The 13,456-nt window shown below is 45.4% G+C and overlaps 1 protein-coding gene across 2 annotated transcripts in view; it reads right to left on the bottom strand.

Moving 5' to 3' along the window:
- AFF2 (ALF transcription elongation factor 2) overlaps window positions 1–13,456 on the bottom strand; it is a 470,347-nt gene that overhangs the window by 362,330 nt on the left and 94,561 nt on the right. The gene's annotated exons all lie outside the window — the stretch shown is intronic.

Raw genomic sequence — 13,456 nt, 5'->3', positions numbered from 1 at the left:
AGATAAAATCTTCTAAAATAAACTGTACTTGAAAATTCATAATATGTGGATTTCAAGTATCAAAGTCATGGCCTTAAGAAGTTCCTACTCTCTAGCTGGAAGGGAAAAGGAGACACCCATAATACATGCACATGTCTCTTACACTGAATGCCAAGCGAGGGCCACAGAAGTTAAATGCCAAGGGAGTTTAAAGAGCTGGGGAATCCTAAAGGCAGATGAATTGAAAATTGATCTTGAAGGATGGGAAAGGGTTAGAAAGCTTTTCTTATTGGATTTGTGTTTCCTAAAGGTGCATTTGGGGTAAATCCATTGAAGATTCACATACATGCCAGATTCTTCTAAAGTGTAAACTCTCCTCTATCTGGAGGTATGTTAGGAAACTTCAGAAAGGCTTTGCCCTTACTGGGGTACAACTGCAAAACATGAAGCAGATAACTTGCTAAAGAGTGCCCCTAGTGGTCTCAAAGAGTTCTTTCAGCTTCTTAAGATGCCTCATTCCCCAAGCCAGGCGTGGCTTCACAAGTGAATATGAGAATATGAGTCATTAACAGTATATGTGTGACATCTAACATTGCAATCAGCACTTAAGTAGCAAGACCTTCCCAGGGAGCACGACAGTGACCAAAAAGAAAAAAAGATAAAATATTTCCGAAGGGTTTGAATTATGCAGTCAGAACCTGCTTCAGGGACGTTCACCCTAGGAACAAACTCCTGGGGATTGGCGGGGAGTTTGGGGGTGGCAGACACATGGAGAGAGGAGATAAATTCCCAGGAATGGTAGTGGAGGAACACGTTAAGACTCTGTTCTGCCACACTGCGAGAAAAGGTGAATTGTCAACAAACATTTCCTACACTGGATATCTTTTGTATGGCGAGCTGCACATTTAATAAAGAAGCAGCTGCCACTACTGAACGATTAATCAATACTGGTAAGCTGACATCCTAAGAACTGCTGAACTGAAGCTTTTCTTTCCCTCCCTCATTTACAAATAAAGTGCTCACTATTTGACTAAAGCCTCTCAACTTGACCGGAAAATATCAGAGTCCTATTTAAATGACATTTGCAGAGAATGAGATTTTCTTCTGGCCACTGCTCCTTATCGCTGATAATAACATCAGATTAGTGGATTTAGGCCAGCGGAAGAGCAGTGCCTTTTCTGATCCCTTCTTAAAGCAGCCCTTTGCATCTGTCCTGCCAAGCCATCCTCTTCCCCACCCCCCAAACTGTTTGGGCCAATGAGCAACTGCTAAATGGCACTGCGTTGATACCAGGAGGGCTGTCTACCTAAAAGCCTATTGTGTTGCTGAATTCTGCCCAAGACTTTCTCAGATCTGCCGAGCCTAGAAAGATCAGAACACCTGCGATGATTACAGGTGCAAAGATTCCTCCAGACAATCGCCACCCAGTGTTGACCAGTAGCAGGAATTAAAACCAAAAACCTACCTAATTTCAACTGATAGAGCTTTTCAAATGACCTTCATTCATCAAAGTTTCATCTGGCATCAATTCAACTCATCAGATACAATGCTGTTTTACATTTTAGAGGAGACTAAAAGTTGTGACGGTTGATTGCTTTGGGGGAAAAAAAATCCATGGCCAAATGCACATTTGCACACTTAGACGATTATAGGGGAAGCTGCCTTTATTATTATTTTTTACATGAATTGTGCCAGTCTGAAGACTGCACACAATTTAAAATCGAAAATGCCAGGTCTCCCAAGAACAAATCGAAGCATTTCTAAAGCTCTATCATAAATAAGTACATTTAATTTCCTTTTTCAGCATTTGGCACTTTAAAAGCCCTTTTACAATTCGCACCTATGCTACTTAAGTTAATAACTGACATTTCCTTTTGTAATGCATATGTAAGTCTGAGTACTGCTGTGAACCTGAGATAAGCCGGGAGACCAGGGGACTCAGTCAGAAGCCAATGTTTCAAGATCACGCTGATCGCCGATCTTCTTGTGCCTATTTTGTTTTTCAATATGGTCTTGTTCGTTCTTAACTCTGCCCAAAGAGTATCTCTAGGTGGTAGAGAACCCCATGCCAAGCAGAGCCAAATGGTTTGACTTCATCAAGCCATGTGGCTTGAACTGAATGTTTAGCAAGGTTAAAGCAAGACTGTTCTTTTCAAAAACATCACTAACCGACACAAAGGAAAAACTCTGAGTCTGGTGTCCGATTGTTTCACCTACATATTTTTCAATGCCTTGCACTGTTAACAAAGTTACACTAAAAATATAATATGAGCAATCGAAGGATGCTTTTATGGAAAGGATGCACTCAGCTGTCAATTTATACATGTCATAAAGTCAGTAATGTATCCTGCATGTGACATAATGTATCTTCATTTCACAGGGTCACAATAAGTACACAGCCACGTTTCCCCCAGGACGCCTGCAGACGCTGAACCAGGCAGCATCCTCATTTTGAAACAAACCTGGGCTGATTTGGATGAATATCTTCAAGAATCAACAACTATGTAAGTTCTGCATTATTTTTCTGGAGTTAAAATGGAAACACACACTTTTGAGAAAGCCCTAATGATTTTAGTCAAAAGGAAAGGGGAGAAACAGGAAATGAAATAAATATGATCAGTTTAGATAAATATAGTGATTTTAATAATGAAAAGGGAAGTTAAGTTGGTCAAAACAAGGTTTACAAGGTTTATAAAAGGTTTACAAAGTTTATATTTTTACCGTTAACAAGAACAAAGTCTTCCTGGACATTAAACACAAACACCACACTGCCAGGCACCCCTTAGGTGTCAGTCTGTCCTTTTAGTTATTTAGAAGCTGCTGGCAAGAGTAGTGGCATTTTGTTTTATTTTCCTTTTCTTTTGTGTGACCCCTGCTCCAACCCCATTATGGTTCCTAAATGAAGCAATAACTCGGCCTGATGCTTAGAGTGAACTCGGGTTTCCCGCACCCTGCAGTGTGCAGGTCAGGATAGAGGACTAATGTCTGGGGATGGCAGCACCCAAGAGACTAGGACCTTGGACCCTACCAGTTGGCACTGGCACAGGAAGGATATTGGTCATTTTGCTTTGTTTTTGTTTGTGTGAGTTTGATTTTTTTTTCATGCCTTTTTCCTTTGGAAGAAAGGGAGAGGAACCATGTCCTAGAAAGAGCCAGAATCTTTTCCCCTGCCTAAACAGCCATGTGTTCCCATTGTCATGTCTGGAGCTGGCTGGATAGTGAAACTTTCAGAGCTGGAGGCAATCAGAGATCATGGCTGAGACCCAGCAGATGCACTGTTTTCTCTTCCTTAGACTTTGTAAGTTACCCTACTATTGTTTTATGATTTTGTGCCCCAAAATGTTTAGTACCTTAAATGCAAGAACTTTCCAACTGGATCAAAAATTAATTATTAGAAGTATGAGCATTTGAGGATTACCTTTCACACACCCAGACCACCAAATGTATGCACTCTCCAAACTGTAAACAAATTTAAAGTGGCCCCCAACCCTGACAGCTGATGTGAGAACGGTATGATGGATTATTTAACTTTCTAAAGCATGCATTAGTGTTGTCGCTATTAATAGATGAAACCTTTATACTGTAGTGAACCATTTCCTATGATCAAAGTCATTTTTTCCTCTATTTATCTCTGCATAAAACGCAGAGTTTCCGAGTAGCAATAAGGCATGGGCGAGATGTGTGGTTATCCAAAGGTAATCACAGCCCTGTGGGAACAGAAGGACTCAACTGTACCTTTTGCTTTGTGACTCCTCAGGGGGGCGATTATCTCCTGATAATCACATACCCCCACCCCATTGTGCCTTATTGCTTAATTAGCTACCGCATGAAATGTAGTTCTGTTTGCATCAACTTTATGTCTACCATAATTGCCCTGAGTTGCAGTTCCAAGATGAAAAAAGTGGATCAAATAACTACATATATTTTGTTTGATTAATCATGAAAAAATCATTAAGGGATTAAAGTGAAACCATTTTCCTCCTGCTGATCATGTTCAGCAATTTGAAATTATTTTATGATCCTGATCAATGTAATTAATGAGAATGGCTGTTAATTAGTTACACTAGCAGGTGGGCCATGAAAAATGTATTCACTTAATAATACCATAGAACAACACGCGATTAAGCCTTCCCGTGTGCGTTTCACCTGGTGCACAGACAGAAAGTCCCTGGCCCGCTCCCTTCTCCCTTCCTCGGCCACCTCTGCTTCCCGGCCCCCTTCTAGGGCCTTGCTAGGGCGATGTGCAGAAACAGCAGGGCTGGAGATTTTAAATGCTATTAAGCATTTTTCAGCTTAAAAGTTCTCCTCTACTATGTACAAAATAGATAAACAACAAGGTCCTACTGTAGAGCACGGGGAACTAGATTCAAAAAAGATAAAATAGTTCCTTATGTGGCAACGCCCTCCAAGCAGAGGCTCCTGGTAAACTCCACTGAGATCCTCTCCGTTTCAAAAGAACTGACGGGAGCCTCATCCTAGAAATACACCAGCTCAGACACCCTCATCCTTCTCTGCCCCATCTGATGTCTCCAACTAATCCTTTCTCTAGAGAGGGCAGAGGCAGTAACCCCTTGGTTGCCGCCTGGCGACAGTCAGGAAGTGCTGACAGAGCACTGAGTTTGTCATGAGTAATGCTGAGAGTTTATCGGGGAGTCTTCACTGTCGCAAGCTATATCATGATCCCCGAGGAGCCAGTCATTACACACGGTCATCGCCACGGCTTTTACCACGCAGAAATGCAGAGGGAAGTGGCAACAGTAACAAATATTTCCAATATTCTCCTGGTTAAACTACTGAGTCGCATCCATTATGGAAATGTCTACAAACATCTGTTAATGTAATTTTCCTGTGCGCTGAGCACTTGGATTTCATTAAACCCCACTGACTGGCGTTGAGGATCTGCCCCACTGCTGAGCACGTCACTACTTGGCCTCACTGAGGGAGCTGAAATACTAAAGAGCTCCGCTAAAGCGGAAGGCAGGGCAAATCCCGATTCCTAGACGTTGTATTTGGGTTGGTTCCATTGGATTTGCAAGCAATTACAGTACAGACCTGGCTCAATGAAGGGGTATTTGTGCAGCTTTCCCGGCCCCCCGGCTACGCGGTCAAACCAAGTGGTCCTGAAGTGGTGGGAGCGGACTCCCGGTCCTCACACGCCCTGCAGCCCACTTCCTTGGTGCCAGACGGTTTCTCCTTCAGAAGCAACATTTGAGGAAAGCTTTGCTTTCTCTGCTGGTGGATTTCTTTCGTTCTTTCTGGCCACCGCCTCCTTAGTAGGAGTTTTTGTTATTACTTGGCTAATTTTCTATCTCAGAGTATTTTCCACTGTTGTGTTTGCAAAAGGGAACAGCAGGTGCTTGGGAGTCTATCAATCTTATGTACACATAGGAAGATCAAGCGTCAAGTCCCTCCAAAACCTTTGTTAAGATGAACTGCCGTCTCCAGCTCTGCATGTCACCCCCCAACCCTGTATCCTGCCCCCTTCTCAAGAGGCAACTGCTTGCAACTTTTCTTCAGTTCATTCTTTGGTGCTGCCCCCTCCCTTTCTCTAAATAGTGCAACTGTATCGCTATTTCTCAATTCTCCAGTTTCAGGTATTTTCTACTGACTTCTCTCTATGGAAGATGAACGTTTAGTCTTCTTACTTCCCCCTTCCCCCACCACACCATGAAGTATGTCCCACTCCTCCATCTTCCCAACATACATATTTATATCCAAAGTGTAGTTATCTCAAAATTCATTTTTACGTTCCTATGATTATATATGCTATTCTCCACTGAGACATATACTAAACTATGATTTTCCTTTCCTGCACAACTCTTTGGAGTTAATCATCATCTTTGGCTTTTATTGGTGTTTGGCTTATTTTTCTATGCGCTTATCACTGATGGACCCCCCAACTCTTCTACCAGCTGTGGACGTGTCATGAATACTTTCATTCACATCAGCTACCAATTGCATCTTCTTGATCAATTTCATTCAGAGCTTTCGGACCTGCTCCAACCTAGTCTGGCGCCCTCCACATCTGGGATTCTCTTCACCATCATGCCACAGCCTGCTCTGGCCTCTCTCCTATGTGGGCACTCCTGTTCCCTATAGAGATGCCATCCTGTTCCTTGATTTATCCCTTCACTTTGCTGAACAAACACATCCTCTAGTAGCTTACTGAGGAAGGATTGGTTGGAGGTAAATTTGGGGGGCGATCTTGAGGGTCTGAAAATGTCTTCCTTCTACCCTCCGCCTTGACTGATCATGTGGTTAGGTAGTCTTAGGGTGAAAGGAATTGTCCTTGAGAATTGTCTTCTAGCTTCCAGTGTTGCAATAAAGTCCAAACCCACCCATTCTGCTTTCCATCCCTCTGTGTACGATACGTGCTTGCTCTCCTATTCTGTCTCTCTCTCTCCCCCTCCCTCCTTCCACTCCTTCCTCCCTCTGTCTCTCCCTTCCTCCCACTAGAAGCTTGTGGAAATTTCCCTTTATCTCCTTTTCTCTGGAATGTCATGATGAATCCTGGCCATCAGCCTTCTGGGGGAAGCAGACTGGTGGTCCCTGAATCTAGTCGGTGCTGTGTGCATGTGTTCACTGATGTTCCCGTTTCCAAGAAAGTACCCCCAGGACAACCACGTTCTGTTTTACCCTCTCCAGAAAATAAACCTCTCATTTTCTGCAGGAGCGGGGAATGGAGGGGTGTAAGAGGGAGGGGAATTAGAGATCTAAGGTCTTCTTACAGAGCTTTCAACCAACCCCCTATATTTTAGACCCTATTCACTCCCACTTTCAGGGAAACCTGGCACCACCTGTCCATGGGCTTTTTGACATGAATTGATTCTCAGCTTTTCCTGGTGCAGCCTTAGGACTTGGATTTCTAGATCTGTTAAATCAGTTACTATTTGTCCAAATGTTTTTCAACTTCCCAAATTTTGTTATTCCCTCTCCCATTTTCCCGGTCCTTTGGGGTCTCTCCCTTTTAAAAGCCCCTTCATTGTAGCATTGTAGTTGTAGTGTGGTTTTGAGAGGGAATGAAATTAGATGCGTGTGATCAATGCACCATTGAAAAAAGTCAAAGCAGCTAATTCATCTATGACAACCACACACCTCCCTCTCTCTCAAACATCAATTATGTGCCTGATGTTACACAGTTAGCTCTGTAAACCGAGCAAAAGCTGAAATTTAGCAGACATAAACATAAGGTATAAAAGAGGTCCCCAAGAGGGTGTCCCAGATGTATTTCTGAATTGACTCCAGACCTTATTTTAGCCTACCTGGCTCAGGCTGAGCAGCTCCAAAGGGCTGTACTGTAACTGGAACCGAGGCACAGGGTCCGGGAACGTTCAGCGCACCCCGCTCACAGCCATACGTGCATGTCTGCAGCCCCTCGGCCGAGGCCGTCTCATCAACTGAGATTCCCAGCCTGGTCGCCTTCATGCTATGACCACGGCTCATAAACAACTTCCACGCGCATGTCCACATACAGTTTACAAAGCACCGAAACATATGTTAACTCATCGAATTCTCACCCCTCCAAAGGAACTGCCGTGATGGTGGTCATCCTTACTTTCTAGAAAAATGGTGAAGAGCCTGGGCTCTGGACCCAGTATCACTTGGGTTAGAGTCTCGCTTTCCACACTCACGATTTGTCTGACCCTGGACGAATTATCCAAACTCTCTGGGCCTCTGTTTCCATGCCTCTGTAATGGCGATCACTATCGTTCTCAAACATTCTGAGGGTTTTGTGAAGATGACACGCAATCATGCAGGTAACGCGGTCAGCATGTGGCTGGCACGTCCGGAGCACCGATACATAGTGGCTATTACTCTGCTCCCCATCCCACAGATGAAAATCCCGGCTCAGAGAGGCGCAATGACGTATCCAAGTCCACGGTGCCAAAGGCGGACAGAGACTAACTAGGCTAGGGACTGCCATCTCTGACTCAGGGCCTCATGATTCTTCTGCCCCACAAGTGGTTCTCCTACTGGCTGCATACTCGTCTCCCGGGGACCTGGGGAAACGTGCCCAGGCTAAGGCACTCCCCAGAGGTCCAGATTTAACTGCTGTACGGATTCTGGACACCGGCATGTTTCCCCAGCCCCCTAGGCGAGCTGATGCTAAGCCCAAGTTGCAAACCTATGTTCTTTACCAAACGTCCTCTTTAGTTCCCAGGCGACCTTGAACTGTGCGTCGCATCTACCGCCAAACCCTTATTCACGCCTGTGTTCTAGGCCCCTGGTCAGTACAGAGAAGCGCAATCACGAGGCGCTACTTATAAAAAGTGTTAAATATAAAAATCGCTGTCCCCACCCACTGTTTGACCATCACAAGAACTCACTGGTTTAGAGAATTCAGAGCTGCTCAGAAATGACTAGAAACGGGCATGTCAAGTTCCGGCTACAGCCTTGCCCAATGTGCCTGAATATGCAGGGAGGCCATTCTGCGTGGTCACCCCGGGCCCCCCTACAGGGTCTGCAGAATGCTCTACTGCAAACGCTGTTAGAACAACCTGAGACTCTGAACTAAATTATTTAAAACAGGCTTCTGGTTTTCCAAGCCAGAAAGGATACAAAAGGAGGGGCTGAGGGGGCAAAGGGAACGTGCCACACGACCTGTCTGGGAGAGTAAGAAGCCTAGAGGGGGAAAAGCAACAGGCCGCCTCAATGTCAGAGCCCCTCTGCCCGAGCTCAGCTGGGAGCACGTGCCGCTGAGGAGACCAAGGTCAGAGCTGACTCCCCAGGAGGCACTTGGCAGTGCTCTCTCCAGAGGCCACATGCCACAGCCCCTAACTGGCGGCGGGCACTGGGGGGGCAAGTCAGCAGTCCCAGAATCACTGAATCTCACAGATCAGTTTTACCTTCAGCAATGAAGGAAAGCTGTCATCATCACATATTCAGGGAAGCTTCATGAAGGTACAGCTGGAATTTGATATTCTCTATCTACAAATGTTTCTCTTCATTTTTCAAAAGTGCATTTAGAAAAAAAAATAGATTCCCTATTAAGGGGCCTTGGGCTTAATAAGCTTTCTTCCATGGGCCTGAGAATAATGAACTTGTCTAGGACTTGAAATCAAAATGAAAGGACTGAAGAATCTTCGACGGGGTGAAGAGGGAAATGACTCAAAGAAGCAAGAGCAATCCTTCAAGGAATTTCTTCCAGAAGAAACCAAAATTCATCTGTTCCCCGGGACTCAGCTGAGACTCACCTGCCCGTCCTGGAACCAAATCTGTGGTTCACAGAACCGCGGGCTCTCAGCAGAATCTATTGGCCTCTTCAGATGAAAGACAATTGGCGTCGTTAGGCTCCTGAGCACATTTTCATAATCAGCCTGATCCTGGGTGCACCGCAGCTGCTCAATTGATGGTGTTAGACAGGGGATCAAGAGAGATGCCAGGAGGGCCCTCAGATCTGACATAACGAGGCAAACATCAGTCATTTGGCTAAAAGGCTCACAAGGCTCCATCAGCTTGACACGGGAGTCTGTCTGAGGCAAAGCTAATGAGGAAACGTGGTGGTTGTCCTTAGACAGGAACAAGTTGTGGGTGAGCTGCATTTCTAACGAAAGAGAGAGAGGGAAGTCCCGCTGGAAACGGTGCATCGTCTTGCTCTGGTCAGAAATGATAGGTCTGTGTTTTGAAAGAATTGTCTTAATGGAAAGATGGGTTTTTTTTCAAAACTGTTCCACTTCATTTGCCAAATGCTCAAGAGTACGTAAAATTGGTACTTCAACGTGGTCACTTCTGGGGAAGGCAACATTACAGAGAACATAATTCCAGCTCTCTCAGAAAAGGAAACTTCTTCACTAATGATGCAATAAATCCAGCCCAAGCCCTGAAGGAGCTGATCATGGCTGGAAGCCATTAAATCAGGGATTTCAATAATAATATACAAGTCATAAGAGTAACCCGCATAGGCGTGACACTTTGGGGTATTTAAAGCACTTGTACTGTATTTTGTTTGATCCTTAGTGACATAAGCAGGGTAGAAATGATTACCAGCTTCATTTCAGACAGAGAGAAAGTGAGGCTCTCATAGGTGAATTAACTTTGCTAAAGACCCAGAGCTGTCAGTCCTGGGGCTGGGCCTGGAATCCAGGTCTCCGGCCTGCAGAGCTCTGGAACTCTTTGCCCTACAGTTGAGCCAGGGGGACAGACTTATAGACAAGCTTCCAGACACAGTCAAGTGTTCTCCCAGTTCAAGCACCTCCTATGAAACTCGACATCGGCCGACTGTGATGACCTATGTGCCCCCAACTCCTGGTGGCTTGTGTCTGTGAACGGACCTTAGATCCAATATTATCTTTTCATGGCACTACCAGTGACAGCTGTGCAGCAAGAACAGTAACCTCAAGAGGAAGGAAAATTAGACTGAACACTTTTGGACGAGGATTCTTAATGTTTCAATGAACGTACAAGCCCCTTTATAGTGATATGTCTGTAACACGCTGGTGGCAGCGAGAGTAATTCAAAGAGAAACAAAAGCAAGCATCTCTTACTAACTGCTATATATAAAATAGACAGACAACAAGCTTCTTCTATACAGCACAGGGAACTAGATTCAATATCTTGTACTAATCCATAATGAAAAAGAACGTGAAAAGGAATATGTGTCTGTGCATGTTATGACTGAGACATGATGCTGCGCACCAGAAACTGACACAACATTGTCAGCTGACTATAAGTCAGTTAAAAAGGGCCAAATGATTCTAAATGCAAGCTTTACTTATAGATATGTAAGATGTATACTAAATCCTAACAGTTTACATATTAAAAACTGAAAAGTTCATTGAAAATAAAACACAACCATCTCCTGCATCTAAGGGAACTGGAAACAGGGGCTACACAGTAAACTGAGTCGGCATGTTCAAGTACCCTCTGAACATAAAATCACAAGAGTAGACGTAGGGCTTCTGAGCTGCTGCTCCAGCCGTTCTGCACACGTGATCCCTCCCCTGCCTGTGTCCGCCCCTCTGCGAAATCCTAATGAAAAGTACCCATTTTAGTTGGTCTTGGGGGTAGGAAATATTTCCTAAGGAAAAGAAACAAAATAAGCATGAAAATTCCTTATTTTGCTTACTAGTCACCCTTGGGCTCCATTCTACCTTGCCTCATGACTCTCTGGTGCTTCTGAAAAGGTATATATTTCTTCGGAGCCACTAGGATGCCACTGAGAGCATTCCCACACTAGGTGACACGCTGGGATCTTGAATGAGGTCTTTGGAGTCTGCCCCCACTTCCTAGCAGAGCATCTCGGGAGGGGAGGACGCACTCATGGAGAAACACCAATGTCTCAAGGGCTCCAGGGATGAAAGAAAGAAAGAGGGAGGAGGAAGAGAGCAAGAGAGAAGGGGGGAGAGAGAGAGAGAGAGCGAGCCCTAAAAGCATGCAGAGATCATGGCTATGCAAAGAGCCAGCAGCTCCACACTGAAGCCAGGCGTGAGCAGGTGCCCACTCGCTGGGACGGGAGAGGCTTAAAGTGACAGAGAGATAGAAAAGCAGTGGTGTCCAGGCCTCCTGAGCAATCTGATCTTTAGACAAAAGGGAAGGGATAATTATATACTGATGGATTTGCTTCTTCCTTTTTTTCTAATGGCCAGTGGCTGCCTCCTCCTCAGACAGCCAGCACATCCAAGGCTAGCTCTGCGTTCACACTGCCCGCTCTGCTGCCTGGGAAGGTGGTATATTTTAATGCCAACTGTGAGGCGGTAATGATTAGGAGATGCCTTAACTAAGGGAGAACTCCACTCGTGTTCCGAACAGTCTTGACGTGGAGAGGCGCTCTGTGACCGGTCTCAGCACCTAAATCCACTGAACAATAGGGCTTTGGTTGTGCTGAAAAGGTAAAGGCTAGCATTTGCCAGTTCCACCTGCTTCCGTTTCTAGGTGGGTTTCCTGCAGAATGCGGCCTTTCGAGCTCACAGCGATATAAATTAAGCCGCTGCCGTACGGCTGCACTACTTACATTGGTATTTTTTCACAGTTGACTCTGTGCAATGCATTCGGGGTAACAAGATTGCTATTTAGTATAATACATTAGGCTGGTGGAGGAATGCCTAGCCTGTAAGGAGCTGGTGAAATTTTCCTGAGAAAGAAATATATACCCTAGAGCCACCTGGGTGACATCCTAAATGGCAAACAATTACGGGGCTTCTGCAGACCTACATGTGAGTGGCCGCGTGGAGCATACAACCACCCCGAGAACCCGGATGCAGCAATGTCTACACAGAATGCAGTAAAAACCGTATTTCAAACCTCCTAGCATGCCAACATACAAATAAATAAATTCTCCTTTGCAAATGTCACCAGCTGGGTGATTTCCAGGCAGGCGCTGCAGTACTTTCCTGAAACTGGAGAAGAAGTACTCACCCTGCTCTGAATCTGAGCTCCCTGGAAGTCCAGGATTCATATTCAGAGCACTGCATGGAGTAGCCCTTTGGGGATGGGTATTAATGAAGAAATGTGCTCGTGATAGACCCTACTCTCTCTCCGAGAGCGAAGGGTACAGTCTGTTCAGAGCCGCTTTTTAATTTCTCATAATTAACCCTGCCAGAATTAACATCCGTGGCATCGGTGATGGCAAATTTAAAAAGTCACATCCACACAGTGCGACGCCTCTCACCGCCTCCGTGTTTCCCCCTTCTGTTGAAAGAGGAAAGTTCTCAAAGTCTGCCAAGCTGATTGTCTGGTCACTGCACTGAGACCTGCTGGACTAGGTAGGACCAGGGCATTTTTCCAACTCCCCCGCTAAAACTGCCAACCTGGTTCAGCTCTTAACTGGCCACGTGCCACGTACATCCACGGGCGGCCTGGTTTCCGTCTCTCTCAGTCAATGACGTACAGCAGCCCATCTGATCTCCACGGCGAACGTGGAGACCCGAAATCCGAGTGCCTCGTGCCATTCCTCCAAGTCCTACTGTTGACCCTCCACTGAAAGACAGACCAGGGATCCTGGGACTCATTTCAGAATAGCCTCTGTCCGCTCTCTTGAACAATCCAGGGCAGATGATTAGGAAAAAAAGAAGAGAGGGGCTTGCAGGTGACCAAACAAACGCAATTTTGCCCTGGTAGCTACTGTCAATTGTCTCACGCTTGGGTATCTCTGCCTTTACTCACAGCACAACTTTTCACAGTGGAGGGAAGGCCTACTCATCCATTTACACTCAGATTTTCATTTTAAAAAACTGAACAGGAAATGATTGGTCTGGGGAAAAAAAATTCACGTGATAATTTATGCAACTTGAATCACCAAATAACTCCACGGGCTCACTGTGTTCTTTTCTGGAATCCAGAAGTCACAGGCAGTCCCTTCTCTGGCCTACAGAAATCTGTTCCCTCTGGTTCGATCCCTTGGTGCAAAGTGGCAAATTCAAAAGTCAGAGGGGCTAACAAAGGGGAGGCCTGAGGAGGTGACAGCTGTGGGACTTGCACGGCCCGCTGCACATCCCTGGCCCCTGCCAGTTTCATGACTGAAAGCCTTAAAGCAACAGTA

This window comes from Camelus bactrianus, chromosome X (assembly GCF_048773025.1).
Source record: "Camelus bactrianus isolate YW-2024 breed Bactrian camel chromosome X, ASM4877302v1, whole genome shotgun sequence".
Classification (NCBI taxonomy): domain Eukaryota; kingdom Metazoa; phylum Chordata; class Mammalia; order Artiodactyla; family Camelidae; genus Camelus; species Camelus bactrianus.
The sequence above is the reverse complement of the archived record's forward strand: the minus strand, read 5'-3'. Positions and strand labels throughout refer to the sequence as shown.